General features: G+C 47.7%; 1 protein-coding gene and 1 pseudogene across 2 annotated transcripts in view; both read right to left on the bottom strand.

Moving 5' to 3' along the window:
* DIP2C (disco interacting protein 2 homolog C) overlaps positions 1-15,279 on the bottom strand; it is a 330,049-nt gene that overhangs the window by 237,807 nt on the left and 76,963 nt on the right. The window lies entirely within an intron of this gene.
* On the bottom strand, positions 11,378-14,527 carry LOC125112537 (28S ribosomal protein S27, mitochondrial-like; annotated as a pseudogene).

The following is a 15,279-nucleotide window of genomic DNA, read 5'->3' as shown; positions in this document are numbered from 1 at the left end:
CAGCTCGGATCCTGTGTTGCTGTGGCTGTGGTGTAGGCCAGCAGCCACAGCTCCCATTCGACCCCTAGCCTGGGAACTTCCATATGCCATGGGTGCAGCCCTAAAAAAAATAAAAAGGAAAAAAGAAAAAGATAACATGACAGCATACATATTTCTGGAGATCTTCTGAATTCTCTAACAATTGTGCCAGTACTCAGAAAAGCAGAAGGAATAATATTTAATGAATAAATTTAATGAAGAATAAATTTAATGAAGAATAAATTTAATGAAGTGGTATGTTGATGTGAAAACAGAACGGTAACATTTAGATTACTACTTTAAACATTTCCTAGGAGTTCAAATAAACTTTTTCCACTGGCTTTGTACCACTTTAAACAAAAAAATAAGGTTATTACCATAGCACAAGAAGAAAAGCAGATGTAGCTCAAATCAGATTTCACAAAGGGATCCTACAGGTTAGAGTTCCTTCATTATATTTACTCTAATTTTTTAAAAATAATAGTTACACCAACTTCTCTTTGGCAGTTTTGCTGATAGAGACCCAACCTGAACAACAATTTATTGGTGTGGAAACAAGCCTGTGGTGAGGGCAGGAACCCTGAGCACACAGAGGGTTTATTATAAAGAAATATTTCACCTAAGCTTATCTTTCACTGTGTAATAAAGAGCTTCCTGACAGACTGTTCCTTCTATCTCCACAAAGAACAGGAAGCAGAATTCCTAGTTTTCTATGAAAAGGCACAAGCAAGCAAGAAAGGAAACAAAAATAACAAAGTCCATCAGACTAGATGTTAACAGATACATTTAGACTAAGGGACTCTGAGCCCGGGCAGCCTGGCTTTGCACAGACCGAGCCAGCGCTAGCTGTGTGGTGAGAGCACCCACCACTGTACCAGTTCTGTGCCACAACTTAGGAGGAAGCGGCCTAAGCACCAGCACACTTCACATTCACAAATTCACCTGCTTTGTACCCTGCACAAACTGAGTTTCCTCTGCAAGGAAGAGCTGCTGTCACCGTCTCTTCCCTTAGCAGGCAGTATAAGCACACCAGGCTCACCAGGGTCAGGAAAGAGACACTGCAGCTAAACGGTGGTAAATGCATTTCTCTAAAACTACTCTGGCCCATTTTCCAGTGGAAAACACTGGAATTTGCCTTGAAGACTAGGGTCAGGTCCTCACTGCAGACTAGCACAGGGGCTCCCTCATCTCAGCCATGGTCGCACAAGGACCCTCACTCTCGCAGCCAGGACTCCCTGGACTGACTCACGTGAATTAACTGGCTGGCCTCTCCAGGAGAAAAAAAAGGGCCACTTCCTTCCCCTTCCCAGCCTTTAAAAGCCACACTCTCCTCAGCAGCTGCCAGCCCAGTTAGAGGCAGCAAGGAGGGGGGGCTGGGGGCCTGTTCCTGCCCACCTCCCAGCTGCTACTGCAGCCTAAGAGGTGGTTCCCATCCCTTCCTCCTCCTCCTTCCTGGTCTATGAACACCTGCCATGAGATCAACCCAGTGTGCTGGGTTGAACAGTGCCGCGTGGAACAGTGACACAGAGACACATGCACTTCCGAGAAAGCCACCACCCTAGACTAAGCTCTGCTTCATAATCCTAAAACCCACTCTCTGGGCAGCTCCCATTTCCTTAATCCAGGAATAACCACAAGTCATTCAGACTCCAACACAACCAAAGAAGGGAGTCTGGACACCTGCACAGATTGAACAAAATTTAACTGCAAGTTCTTATCTATGATTTAAACAAAATCATTTCTCAGACATATACCTGTTTTAATGAGTTAGATTTTAGGCTGAAAACACACACACACAACCCCCGTGGGGAAAACAAAGTAAAGTCTGTGTTACTTCTTTTTCCTTAGGGACAGAAGCGACTTGCTGGTTTCATTATCCACATTACTGGCAGAAGAGCCTCTGGGACCTATGTTCCTATTTCCTCCTCACCAACTGTAAGCAGCAGATGAGATCTTAAAGGATGCTCTGTTCTGCCTTTTCATTATATTCTATTACAGAGTGAAAAAAACAGTTTAAAGTCCTACTGCTATTTTTACCAACTGACTTCTAATACTGGCCTAATTCAGGAAAAGGTATATGACAGTGCTTTCTTCACTAAGAGGCCCTAACTAATTTGAAATAGAATTAACACAACATGAACAAAGATTTGTTTCACCTGACTTTAAAGGGTCGTAAAGGGAAACTTTAAAAGTCCTCCTGGAGGAGTCCTCATTGTGGCACAGCAGGTTAAGGATCCAGCGTTGCTGCAGTTCCGGCTTAGATTTAATCAGCTAGCCTGGGAACTTCCATATTATGGTGCATCTAATAATAATAATAATAATAATAATAATAATAGGTCTCCCTACAAATGTCTTGCTTGACTATAACCTAGTTAAAATAAGCACAAAAATAAAAAAGAGGATTACCATCCCCTGGAAGTAGAAAAGCTACAGAACAATGTTCTTTATTCTCCATCTGGCATAAACTGGTGTCTCCACAGGCAAAGAGTATCTGCTGAAACGCTTTGAGCACTTTACCATGTTTCAGAGACACTGCCGTCTAAACCAAAACCTGAAACACACAGACCTAAGGGCCCAGTGACTCTGAATGCGACTCGGTGATGCTGGACCAAACAAGACCTGCAAACCTGGGACTGAGCCCTCAAATATTCAACAGTGGTGTCAACTCCTCCTCCACAACGTTACAGTTTTAAGGCGGTGCTAAAGACAGGAGCACGCTTCAAAGATCTGGGAGAAGACGACTTGTTTGCAGGTCTTGGCTCTGTGCAAATCTTTCACTCTCCTCCACCCAGACCCCTCCCGTCTAACAGCGAAAGGGGACTGGATGCCCCTGATGATGATTACTGGGGAGAAAGCAAAACACCCACAGCACTTAGTACCAGGTGAGAACGAAGTTTCATCCACTTAATGTTTTCTATACTTAAAGCAACTTTTTAAGTTCCATTAAGATTAGTGTGCAGCCTCCTATCTATGTATCAGGATCTAGTCTCAAGCTCTGTAGGCTCCAGGGCCAGGACCAGAAAGGTTCCTTGGCTTATTTCCCCTGAATCTGATCATGATGGACCAGGTCTAGAGAGCCTGCTAGACAGCTGCCACCCCCACAATCTGAGAGTGCAGTCTGGAGACACAATTCAGTGACAAGCATCCTGGACGCCTTAGAACCACAGGGCAGGCACACTGGGCACTAAACGCAGGGGAAGAGGCAGGCAGGGGAATGAAAGGCTGACTCATCTGTAATCCCTCCTGGCACAGCTTCTTAACGAAAAGGAAGCAGAAAGGGCATTAAACCTCCCTCCCCTGCACGGGCGCTGGGCTCCTTTTCTGCTCCGGAGTCACACATACCTTATGTTCACTAGCATGACTGTTACCAATGGCTGATTGTTTTACTACCTGGACAAGGTACTTGCAGAATTCACTTTAAATCCTCGGAATGGGGACTACATCTAGCTATCTCCCTTAAAACGCCTCCTCTCTCACTGGGAACAGAAAAATCAATTGAGAGAGAGATCAAAGGCCATAAAATACAGCCCGCAATTTAAACATTAAAATTTAATAAAGTACTGTAAGTTGAAGCTGGATGAAGCTGCGTTGCCAAACCTGCAAAAGCCACGCAGCCTCTGGTGGGAGGGAGGACTGCGAGGTTCAAAAGGCTATTTCTGCGACCACCAGGGCAAGTAACGGCTCCAAGTCCTTCTCCCAAAGCTGCTGGCTCATTTCTGGGTTCGAGTCCTCAGAGAGAAGCAGGGAGGCCCGAGGACCTCATGCAGGCCGCTCCACGCCCCCCTGCCAGAGCCCCCACATCCCCTCCCCACAGGACCCCCAGACCCCCCCACACACACACGCCTTCACCCTCCCCCCACCCCACCCCCACCCGTGCGCGCGCGCAGGAACCCCAACAGCCTGGTCGGCCCACTCACCCACACACCCGGGAAAGCAGGGCAGGCGCTCACCAAGGACGACCGTCAGATGACGCCAACCGTCCGCTGGGCTCCCTCAGCCGGCGGGCAGCCACCCGAGCCCACCGCGCGAGGCGCCTTCTGCGCGGGCCGGAGACCTGCCAGTGGGTCTCCTCGGGGCCCACTGGATCTGCGGCCCTCAGGAGGCCGAGTCCCAGGGCCGTGGGGCTGGGAACCGAACGCCGCCGAGGGAAGGCGGTCCGGGCTGAGGGCTGAGGCTCGTGCAGACGCCGACTGCTCTGAGGAAAACGGCAGGCACAGGCCTTGTTTCACCTGCAGGGAGGCCTGAAGGCTCGCCACCTTCCTCCCAGGGCGGTTAGAGGCCTACTGTCTCTCTAAGAACTGCCTTTCACACGCAGCGAGATCCACTCCGACAGCTCACCCAGCGGGGAGCAGACACAGACTGCCGGTCAGGGCCCCTGAGCCCCAGGGCGCACGCACGCTCCCTAATAGAGGGAGCAGCCGAGGGCAGAGGGCATGCTGGGAGAGTGGGAGGAACACGTGGGCCCCAGGGCGCATGCTCCAGCAATACAGGGAGCAGCTGAGGGCAGAGGGCATGCTGGGAGAGCGGGAGGAACACGTGGGCCCCAGGGCGCATGCTCCAGCAATACAGGGAGCAGCTGAGGGCAGAGGGCATGCTGGGAGAGTGGGAGGAACACGTGGGCCCCAGGGCGCATGCTCCAGCAATACAGGGAGCAGCTGAGGGCAGAGGGCAGGCTGGGAGAGTGGGAGGAACACGTGGGCCCCAGGGCGCATGCTCCAGCAATACAGGGAGCAGCTGAGGGCAGAGGGCATGCTGGGAGAGTGGGAGGAACACGTGGGCCCCAGGGCGCATGCTCCAGCAATACAGGGAGCAGCTGAGGGCAGAGGGCCCGCTGGGAGAGTGGGAGGAACACGTGGGCCCCAGGGCGCATGCTCCACAATATAGCGAACAGATGGAGGCAGAAGGTGTGCTGCTCACGTGGAAGGTGCACATGAGAGGCAGGTGGTTAGGTAGGAGATTCTACCGGTATTCCGGTCTATGGGGTCCAGCTCATGCAGTATACTTGCTGCAGAGTAAATGTGTCTCTCCAAATTTATATTTTGCATCCTAACCTCTCAGGTATTAGATTAGGTGGATGGGCCTTTGTGAGGTGATTGAGGGTGCAGTCCCACGATAGGATTAGCGCCCTTATAAAAGAGACCCCATAGAGCTCCCTCTGTTTAAGGGCACAGAATATTCCCACTATGAACCAGGAAGTGGGTCCCCAGCACACACAGATCTGCGGATGCTTTGATCTTGGACTTCCAGCCTCCTGAACAGAAGAAATCAATGCCTGTTGTTTAAGCCCACAGTCTGTGGTGGTCTGTTATAGCAGCTCAAACAGAAGAAAATAGCCTGAGAAGGGGGCCATGGGGTGGAGTGGGGAGGAATAAATCTTCTGGCTTCAGACAATAATGGAACTTGGGACAAGATGGACAAAACCATCTTAGAAATTTCCAATCTAAATGCAGATGGAACTAACTAGCACATATACAGAAAGTGGCAGGTCACATGTCACCTTAGAAGTGGACATAGGAGTTCCCGTCGTGGCGCAGTGGTTAACGAATCCGACTAGGAACCATGAGGTTGCAGGTTCGGTCCCTGCCCTTGCTCAGTGGGTTAAGGATCCGGCGTTGCCGTGAGCTGTGGTGTAGGTTGCAGACGCGGCTCGGATCCCGCGTTGCTGTGGCTCTGGCGTAGGCCGGTGGCTACAGCTCCGATTCAACCCCTAGCCTGGGAACCTCCATATGCCGTGGGAGCGGCCCAAGAAATAGCAACAACAACAACAAAAAAAAAGACAAAAGACAAAAAAAAAAGAAGTGGACATAAAACCTGCTGTATAGCACAGAGAACTCTACTCAATATTCTGTGATCGTCTATGTGGGAAAAGAAACTGAAAGAGAATGGATGTGTGTACATGTATAACTGAATCACTCTGTTTTACAGCAGAAATTATCACAACCTTGTCAAGCAACTATACTTCAATAAAACTTTTTTAATTTAAAAAGAAATGGACATAAATTATGTACAGCAAATAGCATTCAAGGATCTCTAAGGTACTTTTATTTTTAATAATCCTTGAGTGAATAATTCTATAAAACAAAGAATCACCGCCATCCTAGCTCCATAACCCAGGGCTTCAGGGGAGACGATGTACAGCCTAAAACTGACCATTTGCTGAACTGGAGCCAGTGGAAAGCTTGGATGCTCAAAGACTGGCTGAACTCAGTGCTTCTAGACCAGCAACACCCTAACTTCCCTCTAGGCTCACAATGCCTCTCAAGGTAAAACTGGAAGAAGGCCATGCACAAGTGAGGAATAACTAATATAATACTAACTGCAAGACCTAGAGATGATAAAACTTGTGGAACTTAGTCTACATCTAAAGGCACTAATCATACAAGAATGTTGAGGGAGGGAGTTCTGTATTCATTTTGCATTAAACATTCCTAAAGGCCATATAAAAGGGAAAAGCAGTTTGTTCAACCAGGAAACAAAGCTCTTTAAGAAACCCAGAAGGCCTCAAAGAGATAAAGCCCTCAAAACCGAGAAAGGTAATGAAATAACAAAACAAAATACAGATATCATGATAGAAATGGCCCTACCACTAGAGAAAGGGCAGCGTTAGTAACACATCTACAAGAGTAAAATAGGTCTGAGATCCAGCCCAGCATCCTATACCTACGTGAGGTCTTTCTTCAATAACTGCTAATTCTTTTCTAAGTTTCTACCTAATTAATTCTCAAAATGTCTCTGGGAGAGAAAAGAATTTTATTATGCCTCTTTTAACAGGTAAAGAAAACGAAGGCACATTAGGTAGATTTCCACAAAGGGTGAGAGCAAGGTGGGGTACTAACTGTATTGTTACAACTCTCAATTTTCTTCCAAATTTATCTAAACCAGCATGAGATTGGAGTGCAAGAATGCACGAGACCCTTGAAACCAAAATTGGAAGCAGTGAGTTGTGTCCACGAAGGCGACTTCTCCTCCCATACCTGCGCGGCCAGAGCTCTGACAGGCCTTCGTGGAGGCTGCCCCCAGGACCAGCTCTCCAGTGACCCACTCGTAACCACTCCCCCAGCCACTGGAAGAACCAAACAGCACTGAAAGAGGCTCAAGATGGGCCAGGTCCACAGTGAACGATGCTCTGTAAACTTCCAAAACCTAGATGATCTCAGTTGGTCATCACGCTTGTACTGAACCAGCCATGCTGTGCACTCCCATCTGCAGCTCATCCACTTGTGTGGCTCTAAAACATATTTTTGAAACTAGAACCCCCCCCCAAAAAAAAAAAACCCTGTTCCTATTTATATAATATTTAATAAGAAATTTTTATAGGTAAAATTTCTGCTGTGAAACACATTTTTCAGAAACCCTATGAAATACAAAATGCACACAATCCACAGATGACCTGTATTTACCTTGGTTCCACACTCCAGCCACACCAGTTCCAGGGAACGGTGGGTCTCAAAAGTAATAAGGTCCCATCCATTAATAGTAAGCCTTGGGCCCACTTTGCAAACCATAAAACGTAAAACCTTGAATCAGGACAAATCCATACCACCCAGGGGTTGGGGCACGGTGAAGAGGAGAAATTCTAAAGCCAGACTGCCTAGGTCCCGGCTAACTTGAGACAAGTGCCCTTAAACGCTCTCAAAGCTAGTTTCCTCGTCAGTACAATGTGGATGATAACAGTACCTCCCTCCTGGAGTTGTGGGGGACAGAGTGCTGTCCACATGGAACTCGATGGGGAAAGAATGCACAGTAAGAGTGCTGGCTATCAAGATCAGGCATTCCACATCAAGGGTTTGCCGAAAAACAAAAAGACTTACCCTTCCCTAAAGATCACTGATTTTAACTACCTTTGAAGTATTAAACAATAAATACTATTGAGTGTCACGTGCAAAAGATTTGGTCTGTGACTCTCCAACTTCTCAGGAAAACCCCTCCCATAAAATTTCCACAGGACACCTCCAACCTCCAACCCCAGCTATGCAGGGACGGTGATGCATCAAGGGTTAGGACTGCATCTCCAGGATGTAAATACAGACATTATGTCAGGGAAAGCAGCGCCGCTCAGACTTCAGTGGGCAAGCAGGTCACCAATGAGCCTGTCAGGGAAGATTCTGTCTTCATGGGGTGAGCAGGACGTGAGGGGCTGCATTTCCAACAGGCTCACCTGATGCTGATTTGGGGTGAGGATGGGGGCTTGAACGAAGGGATCAGGGGAACTAAAACTAAATTCGGGGTTGGGAAAAACAGCTGCCTGAGCTCAGGCTCCCCAACACTCTTCTCAAAGAAATCTATGGCATGACCCCCTCAGAGAGGATCCTAGCTACAGAGAGGACAGGGACCCCCAGCAGGCAGAATGGGGACCCCCAGGAGGCAAACAGCACACAAGTTTCCTGACCCCCACACCTGGCCACTGCCAGGGAGGAGGCCAAGGCACTGAGGCGCTTACGCAGACAGGTGTGTCTGTTCATACCCTCCAGCTGCTGGTGTAAAGAGACAGGCACCTATCAGTCCATCCAGAGCTGCAGGCTCACACCCAGTCAAAGCTGAGGCTGCTGCTCACATCTGTGACATGAGCCCCTTCCAGCTACAAAGCTGGATTTACATACACGCCAGAGCTCCAGGCCAGCTGCATCCCTTTAAACTGCCCCAATCTAGAGCCCCACCAATATTTACAGCTGGTCTTTCAATTCACCCCATTAAAACATAAAAACAAAACTCAACGCAAAGTTATATTAAGGAAGCCTATTTTTTCAAAAAGTAATTTAGGGTAGCTTTTCCTAGAACTATTGCTATTCTTGATTAGAATGATATTTTAAATTTTTGTTTTAAAAATCAGCTTTTATCCTGCTGTCCTCCCAATCTACTAAGATTCCATTAAAAAAAAATAACTATGAATCCCAATTCCATTTTACGTCAAATTAGACATACAGATGTTTCCTGAACACTATAAAACACTAAAACAAGAAACTGAAAACAAATAAATGGAAAAACATCTTATGTTCATGAATCAGAAGAACCAATATTGTTAAAATGTCCATACTATCCAAAGTCATCTATTCAATGCAATACCTATCAAAATTCCAATGCATTTTTCACAGAAATTGAAAAAGTGATCACATAAAACCACAAAAGACCCCAAAGAACCAAAGTAATCCTGAGAAGGAAGAACAAAGCTGGAGGCATCCCATTTCCTAATTCGAAGCCATATTACAAAGCTATAATAAACAAAACTGTATGGAATTGGCATTAAAAACAGACACCTGGATCAATGGAACAGAACTGGCAGCCCAGAAATGAACCCATGCATATACAGTCTACCAACATTTGACAAGGACACTCCATGGGGAAAGGACAGTCTCTTCAACAACTGGTACTGGGAACGATGGATAACCACACAGAGAGTAATGAGATTGGACCCCTATCTTACACCATCCATAGAAAGCAACTCAAATGCATTAAAGACTTAAATATAAGACTTGAAACTACATAAAACTTTTAGGAGAAAACACAGGGGAAAAGTTCCTTGATGTTGATCTTGGCAACAAATTATTGGATAAGGCACTAAGAGCACAAGCAACAGAAGCAAAAAAAAAAAATAGTCTATATCAAACAAAAAGCTTTCTCCACTGCAAAAGAAACAATCGGCAAAATGAAAAGTGGAGAGAAAGAAAGAAAATAAACCATGGAGAGAGAGAAAATATTTGAAAACTGTCTATCTGATAAGGAGCTAATATACAAATTATGTAAGAAACACAAGTCAACAGCAAAAAAACAATCCAATTAAAAGTTGGGCGAGGGACTTGAACAGACACTCTCAAAAAAGACATATATGTGGCCAACAGATACATGAAAAAGCGCTCAATATGACTAATCATGAGAGAAATGCAAATTAAAGCCACAATGAACTATCACCTCACACCTGTCAGAATGCCTGTCATCAAAAATATAGAGATATATACAAAAGAGTTGGTAAGGATGTGGAGGACGAGGCGCCCCACGCACTTCCGGGGGGGATGTAAACCGGGGCGACCACTGTGGAAAAGAGTGTGGAAATTCCTCAAAAGATTAAAAACAGAACCACCGTGTGATCCAACAATTCCGCCTTGGTTCTTACCTGAAGAAAATGAAATCACTTTCTCTAAGAGACATCTGCAACCCCACGTTCACGACTGCAGTGTTTACAACGGCCAAGACGTGGGAATAACCTAAACGTTCACTGACAGCCGAAGATGTGGTATGGATACAAGGCTGGTCACAGCAAAGAAGGAAACCTCGTCTTTTGCAACAAACATGGATGGACCTCGAAAGCATTACCCCAAGAGAAGTAAGCCAACAGAGGAAGGCAAGTACTGTACATTCTCGCTGATTTGTGAAGTCTAGAAAAGCAGAATTCTTGTGGACAAGACAGAAGGCATGACAATACATCAGAATTATGATGTAAAAATGGAATCCGATATATTTTTTAAATGTTCTAAAAATTTCACTACTGTTAAGATGTTAATTACTCAGTATCATCAGTGGAATAGAAATTCATACTTTTCTATGGCCAGAGAATCAAGCTGATATTGCATTTATTACAAAGTCGAGAAACATACAGTTTGAGCAAAAAATAAAAAAGTAAATCTCATAGAAATAGAGTAGAATGATGATCGGCAGAAGCAACCACTGATCTGTTCTCTATTCCTATGGTTTTGTCTTTTCCAGAACATCATGTGGATGGCGTTTTACAGGATGCGATGATCTGGAACTGGCTGCTTTCTTCAGCGCAACGCCCTGGAGGGTCAGCCAGGTTGCTGTGTGCATCAAAACTGTGTTTGTTTTCACTGCGGAAGAGGAGACCATGGTATGGAAGCACCAGTTTGTCTATGCACCTGTTCGGAGGAACTGTGACTAGAGTTGCTGTAAACATTCAAGTTCAGGTTTTTGTTGACCATCAGCTTTCGCTTTCTAGGTTAAGTATCCCGGAGCAGGTCTGTTACCAAGTTTAGGTTTAGTTTTGTAAGACGCCCCCAAGCTGTTTTCCAGAGTGGCTGCACCATTCCAAAGCAACCAGTGAAAGCACAAGAACTCCAGGCTCCCACCCTCAGCAGCACTTGTGCTGCTAATTTCTTTTATGTTAGCCACTGTAATAGGGCATCTCTTCTTGGCCGTAGCTTACCTTTTGGTAGGACTAGTCACACTATTTCATGTGCTTATTTGCGGTCCTTTACAATGAAGTATCTATTCGGGTCTTCTGTCCACTTAAGTCGTTTGTTTCTTACTGCTGAATTTGGGGAATCCTTTATATATTCTAGATACAAGCCCGTTGAAGAATATGTGATTTGTAAACATTTTCTCCCAGTGTGTAGTTTTCCTTAACAGTATCTTTTTTTTTTTTTTTGATGATCCCAGAACATTTATTTCCACAGGTTCTTGATAAAAGAGCGCAATGCTGCGTAGAAATACACCACTACACCTAAGGGCAACATCACAGAGCAAGCGCTGCCCCGACCCTTCCACAGGGAAATGTCGGGGGGTGGGGGGGAGTCTGCGCCTCCAGACGGTTTTACAATCACGCGTCTCTCCTACGCACTGCAAGCCCCACCCCATCCCTCATTTTCTCCAACTTCTAACTGGAACTTGTGTTGACAAGTTGTATGTGTGTACGTGTGGATACACGGAAGGCTCCTTGACCTGCCTGAGGAGGAGCTGAGGCAACGGTTTGTACAAAAGTGGCCCCAACACGATGGGAAAGCCAGGCCAAGGAGGCCTCAGGGCCAGGGCAAGGTCTCTCCTCAGAAGCGCTTGCATTCTCAAAATGCCACCGGGGCCCCCCTGAAATTCAAAAGCCAGCAGGCCTTATGTTTGCTCCTGTACCGAACTCCCCCCAGGTCAGGAAGCGGGGCGAGAGGGCGTGTGGGCCCCCCAAGCTGCTCGGGCCGAGAGCTTGTGCAGAAGAGGAGACTGAGGGGACGAGATCTCAGGATTGAAGCGGGTCTGGGCTGCGGACAGAAACCATTCCAAAGTTTGGGCCTGAGACCTGATTCTTCAACCACGGCATCACCGTTGCTGGGGATTAGGGACTTTCAAAGTTCAAAATTGACTCCTGTCCCCCAGGAACTCCACCAGAAGCCTTGAGAGCCCTTCCTTAGCGTATTTAGCTGGTGGCTTCAGACTGACTACCGGCCACTTCCGATGGGTCCACAGTCTTCTTGGCATCTGGGTGGGTGGCCACAGTGACTGGACAGGTGGGACAGCATGGCCTGTACACCACTGGTGCTCCGCTTTAAGAAAAGAAGGTGGACGGAGGCAGTGGGTCTGCGGAGGGCCTGGGGTCCCCCAGGGGCCTGGTGAGGCAGATGCCTTGGCTGCTCTCTGAGCCTTGTAATCCTGCCTCGCCCTCTCCCTCTGCTCTTGTTCCCTCTGGATCAAACGCACTCGCTCCCGTGCCACTGCTGCAGCCTCTGCTCATAGACGGCAGTGTCCTCCGCTCCACAGCCGGGCCTTGGCGAGCTGGGTGCCCAGGGTCCGCAGGCTTTCTGACTCCACTTTGCCCAGAGCCTGCAGCTTAGAATGTGAAGCCTCAAATCGTTCCAGGTACTGAGGAAGCTTGGACTGTGCGGTTTCCTCCACATCCAACTGCTCTACCAGTTCTCCTGACCTCTGGCTTTCCTCACCTTCCTGGGGCTGTTCCTCTGAAGTCCCCTGGGCTGGAGCAGTCACAGCCTTCAGCACTCTGTCCGGCACATCGAGCGCGTCTCTACACAGCGGTCCATCTTCTGGGGAGGAGGCCACCTTCTCCATCACTTGAAGGGCTCTGTGGAGGTAGCCTGGTTGCCAGAGCAGCGGCATGTTGCAGTACACAGCCCTCAGCCCTTGCTGCAATTCCACCTTCCCAAGAAGTGCAGAGCCACACAGCTGGGAACTCAGCCCCACTGAGTTCCTTTGCTTTAGGCCTGGGAGTAACGGGGATGCACCAAAGTTCCTCTCTCTTCCCAACTCAAGTCTGTCTTCTCTGCAAGGCAGCGGTACAAAACACACAGGGAGAGGAGCTGGGTGGCAGGGACTTCAAAAGCTGCTTGCATCATGATCTCAAAAACCACGGATAAAGCATCTTTGTAATTTTCTTTCTTTATGAAATGATCCATCTGTAAATTAAATGTATCGTTATCCGGGGAAATGCCATATTGGACCTTATTTTTAAGGGTGTATAAGGCTTTGTCCTGTGCACCATATTTTAGACACTGCCTAACCCACGTGCGGACAGTCCATCTCTCAAGTACCAGCAGTTGGGGCTGTGTCAAAATTTGTGGCCTGTATGTACCTTCTGGAGATGCGCTGTGGTCCACACACCGTGACGTTGCTAAAGCACTAACAGGCAGCTTGCTCTCGTGTGCTTCACCCATTAAGGACGCTAGATCCGCGAGGTGGCGATGTCCTTCTCCTCTTGCCCCCATTTACGGCTGTCCACGTGCTCTGCAGAAAGCAGGCGTCTTCTACCTGCCAGGGAGAGTCGAGGCGGCGACACCAACACTGTCTTTCTCGGAGCAGAAGTTGTTCATGTTTATGAACTCCACTCATGCTTTCCTCTTGTGAATCATAGCAGCATGTCTAACACTTTGCCTGACTTCAGGGCAAAAAGAGTTTCTCCTGTGTTTAATTCTAGAAGTTTCAGAGTTTTACATTTAGAACTATGACTCATTTAAAGTTGACTTTTGTAGAAGGTGTTTTTCGTATTTTTGCTTACGGATGCTCAATGCTTCTAGCACCGTCTGTTGAAAAGACGACCCATTTCCCATGGGATGCTTCTGCACCTTGCCAAAATCAATGGCCTCATTTATGTGGTGCTGTTTCTGGACTCTATTCTACTGATCAGTGCTGTATCCTAAGTATACTATAATTTACTACTTGCTTTAGCAAGTATAGCTTTGTGAAAAAATTTTGTCTAGAAGCAGAAACAAACTAATAATGCTCCATTCGATGTTATTCTTCTTGGAAGGACGGTATGAGGCAGCACAGCCCTAAAAGAGATCAGTGCTTTTATGACTCCCAAGGAAATACACGTTAAACCTGACTACATGGAGGGGAAAGCAATTCATTTCAAAATAGTTTCCTAAGTTTATCAACATGGCACCAATTTCCCCATAAAAATCCCAGCAATTTAACAACAGAACAATATTCATAAAACATTACTGAAAATAGCTTGATTGAAGTTATAACATGAATATAACCACCCTCACAGTAAGATGGGGGGTCAACACTGACTAGGTAATAAGCACCTTCACGGGCAGCACAAACAGGGGAAACACGGGGGCGGTTTCCAGCCGACTGACACCACGCAGCGGGCCTTCTGCAGGAAGGACAGACAGACCCTCGAGGTGCTGGATCCTGAGAACAACGCTGCGACACCCGGAGAGGAACGACACTGGGAGCAAACCAGCAGCCCGGGCCAGCCGCCCGGAAGCCTCCCGGTCCACGAACGACCGGGCTCGGTGTTGGGACAGGAGCAAGGGGTTCGTACTGCTGGGGAAAGCATCGAACTAGCGCACAAAATAAGGGGTTAAAGTAGCGCCGAGCCTCCCGCAGACACACCGCGACACAGCCCAGGGCCCTCGCACCACGCCAGCTCTGTCGCCCAGCCCTTCCAGGGCTGGAAGGAGCCCCACGCCGACCATGTCTTGGTGTCGAGGCCCCACTGCCTCTTTCAACCCCGGAGGTTCAGGGACGGGCTCGAGCGCTGCCTCCCCTGCAGCACCCCCTCCCCCCACCGCGTTACCGACAACACTGGCTCCGCCGCATTCGCATCCAGATTAAACAGGATGCCTCACGCCCTGACTGGTGAAGTTACCGCAGTCTTTAAACGAATTCAGAGCCAGAAAGGAGCTCCTGTCTACTCCTGAGTAGCAGTCAGTTCCTGTGAGTTAGGGTTATTATGCTTCATGTCTTTGCCTTCAAAGTACCAGAAATCAAGTTTAAAACAGGCGTTCCTGTGTGGCTCCGTGGGTTAAGCACCTGGCCTTGTCACTGCAGTAGCTCAGGTTGCAGCTGTGGTGTGGGCTTGATCCTTGGCCCAGGAACTTCTGACGCCACGATCGCGGCCATAAAACAAACAAACAGAAAACCCCACCAGGTACGAATACACTGAATGCGCCCAGCTTTTCACACGTGCTGGATGAAGTGGATGAAAGGGGTGACAGAAGAGAAGGAATGGACTCCCGTGACCCAAGAATCCGACTCCTTTGGGAAACTGGACCTAAAATGGAACAAACATTGGGCATCGCGGAAGCG

This window comes from Phacochoerus africanus, chromosome 12 (assembly GCF_016906955.1).
Source record: "Phacochoerus africanus isolate WHEZ1 chromosome 12, ROS_Pafr_v1, whole genome shotgun sequence".
Taxonomy (NCBI): domain Eukaryota; kingdom Metazoa; phylum Chordata; class Mammalia; order Artiodactyla; family Suidae; genus Phacochoerus; species Phacochoerus africanus.
The sequence above is the reverse complement of the archived record's forward strand: the minus strand, read 5'-3'. Positions and strand labels throughout refer to the sequence as shown.